The sequence below is a fragment of the Nothoprocta perdicaria genome, unplaced genomic scaffold, assembly GCF_003342845.1.
Source record: "Nothoprocta perdicaria isolate Ctin4 unplaced genomic scaffold, notPer1 scaffold_30, whole genome shotgun sequence".
Taxonomy (NCBI): domain Eukaryota; kingdom Metazoa; phylum Chordata; class Aves; order Tinamiformes; family Tinamidae; genus Nothoprocta; species Nothoprocta perdicaria.
In genome coordinates this window covers 2,225,078-2,229,858 of record NW_020455533.1, presented here as the reverse complement: position 1 = coordinate 2,229,858, position 4,781 = coordinate 2,225,078, and positions in this window count along the sequence as shown.

The window sequence follows — 4,781 nt, the reverse complement described above, 5'->3', positions numbered from 1 at the left end:
CGCCGCCCGGCGACGCCTGGGCCGAGGCCGTAGGTGGCAGCCGAGGCCGCGCCGCCGCCCGCGGGTCCCTTCCCCGCGCGGTGCCGCGCGCTGAACGTGTCTCTCTCTCGGCAGGTGCAAGGCTGGGCGAGAACCGCTCCCCTCGCCTGCTTCCAGCTGCAGAAACAGGCCAGGAAAGGCAAGGGCAGCGAGCCTGGCAACAGCTGCCTCATTTGCTCGGACATGTTGCAGCCGCCGGACAAAGGGCTGGGCCAAGAGGGCAAGGCGAAAAGGAACCCGCCCAAAAACGACAGCAAGTTTAGTGGAGATGCTGTAGCTGAATCAGCCTTAGGGAAGGAAAAGCGTTCAACCTGTTCCAAGTTTAACTACTGTCCTACAGCAGGTGGCATTAAAACCAAAGTACACCACAGCACGTTGCACTCGGTGCAAACAGCCCAAGGTGAGAAGATGCCCCTGCCCGTAAAGGAACACTGTGCGTGGAACCTAGAGGACTTGAAAAATCCAGAAGGTGTGAGGCAGAAAGAGGGAAAACCCCAGGGGCTTAAGATGCTCAATCCAAATGGTCCTGGATCTTCAAAGTCATCACTGTTTCCGCCCGTCAAAGACGCCTCTCCCAATGATACGTCAGACCCTTCCTGGAAGGGTAAGATGACCATTAGCTCCCAGAAGAGGCTCAATGGTACCTCCGTTGAGATGGCTCCCTATAACCAGGATGCCGGAGCTGTAGAACATGAGGGTATAAAAGGAACTGATCAAGGGATGGAAAACACAGAAATTCATGAGCAGTCATCATTTGTGCCAAGCCACACAAAGATCTCAGTCCTGCATGAAGATCCTGAGCAGCCACCCCGGCCTGGTGCTCTTGCAACAAACAAAACTACTGCAACCGTTCCTAATCCTATTGCTTTGAAAAAGAATAGTCATCATTCCTGTAAGCAGCTTGCACATTTGAAAGGAATACAACACACAAGGGACTACAGTATCCAAGGTTCTTCAACCAACAGTGTTAGGAACAGATATGTGGAAAATAAGCAAGAAAAAGAAGCAAAAGAAAAGGAGGTCCCACCACTTTCTGGACTGTTGCCATCCGTAACAGCCAGCCGTGTTGCAAGAACTACACTGCCATCTAGACTGACCTAACATTTTTCTATTGTAATTTCATACCTTGTGTTTGTTTGTTGTGCAATAAAGGAAAAGAAGAATGAAGATTTCTTTGTGAGCAGCCTGCATAACTATAGCTGCTGTAGACGCTATTAATAGCAGTATAATCTGCTGAATGCCAATTGCTTTCACACAGGTTTAGTTTCTCCTTGACCATTAGTCAGCCCATTAGAGCCTTAAATGGCTTATTCTGGGGATGAACTCCTCGTTCAGGTGCAGTCTGAATGACTAGTGTAGTCTAGCGTGGTATTTAGGTGTTTGATCCCACTAAGCACTGGAGCAATGCGTAGCTGTAAGAACATTCTTAAATCCGTGCCTACTCAACAAGGTATTTAAGAATATTCTTACCTTAAGCAGTGTTTAAATCCTCTTGAACTTCACAGACTTTTGCCTACCTCTTTGCTAATTTTGTACCTAAAAGACAAGCATAAATGACCTGGAAAGCAAATAGCAGTGGAACTGGAAGTTACTTAAAATTATTTATTCATACTAGGTTCTAATAGACTTTTTTTTTTTTTTTTTTTTTAACCTGGTAATGTTTTATTTGCTTGTTTCTGTTAAATAGGCCTTGTTTCCTCTCCTTGTAAATAAGGGGCTTTTAGATCAAATTCTATTTTTTTTTTTTTTGGGTCAAACATAACAGCTATTTACAAATCAAGGTGAAAAACAGCCTTTCCCCAGATGGACAGATAACCACAGTTGGGTTACAGTATCTTCTATGCATGCACAGCAAAGAGCATGGACCTGAGCATCCAGGACAGAGACACACTGCAACTTACCCCTTTAATCCTTACTAATAAGTACGTGCATAAATGTAAAGTTTTCAGCATTTTTCTTCTGGCATTAATTAGCCATTTATTCCTGTTCAGGTATCTGTACACCACAGCTAAAGAATAACCACCTTTGAGAGGCCTAATGTAAGGGGGAAGAAAAGCCTGTTACATAGAATGACTAAAGGATTATATGTTTATTCCTTTAAAAAAGAGAAAGATGAGAGGGTCTTATCTCTTCACCCAATTGTGGAGTGCAGTGACCTCCAGAGAAGCATACAGGAGTTGTGCTCAAGCATTAAATAGTAGTTCCACTGTGTCCTAACAGAGATTTTACTGCAAAATGCTTAGGAGATCTGGAAATCTTCTGAAATACTTCAGTAAACTACGTTAAAAAGTCTTCTCTGCACATACTGTGGCTTATCAGCTCAAGCTGCACAGTCTTGCATGTGAGATTAGACCAGGGCTACCATTTTCCTGGTAGTAAATTGGATTTTTCTAGGTACCCTAGTGGAGAGGAGTGCCACCTACTGAACAGCTAACAAAATGAACGCGGGGGACAAAAAGAGCTAGCAAATGCTTTTAGAACTACCATCTTTTGCCTGTATTTTCCTTTCCTTGAAGGACAAAAGCTGAGCATTTCAAGATGAAATTACAGTTGTTCACGCTTGTTCTTATCACAAGTCAAGAGAAAGAATGCACATTTTTCATACATTACTTTGTCCAAGCGCATAATGGGATTATTTTACAAAAAGGGAACAAAATGTCACTTAATTCACACCTTTACAGATTTTTGGAAGAGCCAAATCTGCTTTGATTAGAAGAGTTTTTACTACAACAACGAGAGTTTTTACTACAACTTTAACAACAAAATGAAGGAACACCCAGAAGTTAAAAACAACCTTCCTTTTCCCTTTGTGCTAGGTTCAAATTTCCAGAGGACTCATTCCACAGGACTCACTGTGACTGGCAACAAATACCTCAGCCAGGCAGAAAACCAGATTTTCTTTAATTCCACTGTTTTGACAAAAGTCTACCTGCCTGCAAGCATGCAGTTTCTTTAAGCGAAGTAAACTCGTGATCCACACACAAACCAGTCAGCGATGTCTTCATTGCCATCAGAAGTAACAGAGAATTACTAGCAAAGCCACAAGAAATAGTTCATAACGACACGAGGCTTCACTGATCTCTAAACAGCCATTATCTTCCTCGCGAACACAACTCAAAATATCTACCTTGCGATTTAGACTCTGCAGTTCCAGATATACCTGGGCTTTCAGAGGCGAGATGGATGGCAGTGTTAATAGGCACTGGGAACCCTCCCTTGCCTCTGCAGACAGGCCATCCCAGCCATTAAAACAGAAGACGAGAGTAGATTGAAGTTGACTTTATTCCAAAATATGTAATAATTTACAGGAGTAAAGAAGTGCTTCACTGGTGAACAAAATGTTTCAACACTTGTGAATAACTTACTAGTAGCTTTATGTAACATTTCAGTTTCCAAGAGAAGGAAATATGAAACAGTATTTTGGCACAGGGATTTCTTTGCATGCATTATACTAAGAAGTTTCACAATTATTAAGACAACATTCCTTCTTTGGGATTGTCACTTGTAAAATAGGTTTAAGAAATGAATACTTGCTTTTTTTTTCCATGTTCATTGCAAGTTTATTGGCTTAAATAGCAAGAATCAAACACAAACATTCTTTGGAAACTAAATTCCTCCACTAGATGAAAATCTGACCAGTGATGAGAAGAAAAACATTTTAAGGACATTCCTCAGCCTTAGTGAGATTAGCTCACACATGCTTTGGGAAAGACTCATCCAAGAGACTTATTACTCATCCATTGCAAATAATTAATTTAAATGAGATGATAATTGAGTGTTCAGTTCTGTAAGCTGAAAAATATGGCTGTCTTTCATATCTAGCTTTACTTTATCAGATGCCCTTGGAAGTACTGTGTATGTATACAGAACTATGGTCAAGGGAGCTCTGCATGCAAGTGCTTGATGCAGGCGCGGAAAGCAGTACTCGAGGTGGAACAGGGGCTGCACAGTTTGCATCAGCACAAGTCATCTATGATAGTCCATTGCTAGTATTGTTGAAGATACTGCTAAAAAGCCAGGGTAGGGAAAAAGCAGAACTTCTGCTGTTTAACTGAAGATCAGTGACTCCTTCAGGAATTTCCAGTATTTCAAGGCTCTCCAATGGCATTTTTAGTGATGTGGAAGAGTCGCATACACTAAGACCTAACCTAACATCAACCTGACTGCAAGGCAATACAGAGTTGAATGGTGCGACTCCTGGATTCTGTTCATTGCATAGCAATGGCATTTAAACAGGACAAATTCAGTCATGCTCTGAGCAGCAAATCCTTCCAGCAGGCAAACTTTGATTCACAGCAACCTTTAAAAAGAAAACTAAAACAGAAGTTGTAAGTTTGCACAACACATTGGAAAAGCAGCTTGCTAACACTGAACAACCTTATAATGTTCATATAAAACCATAAAGGGAAACCTGTTCACAGCAGACCTAGTCTATTAGGAACACAAGCATAGCAGCACCTTATGACAGTGAAAAAGCTGCAAGGCCCGCAATGTTAGCAGTGTTTTGGTGTGAAATATTTGGAACAGTAAATTGTACATTAAGATCATGTTTTTAAAACATGTCAAAAACAGATCAAAGCCAAGGAAGCAAACACCTTAATGATAAAGGCAAATAAAAGTTTGGTAAACTTCTGAGGTGTCAATAACAAATACTCATTTGCAAGTTGAGCACCTTATATTGATTCAACATACATTAGTCTTATAATTTGCTTGTCCAATGCTTGAAAGGTTAGTAAAAAAAA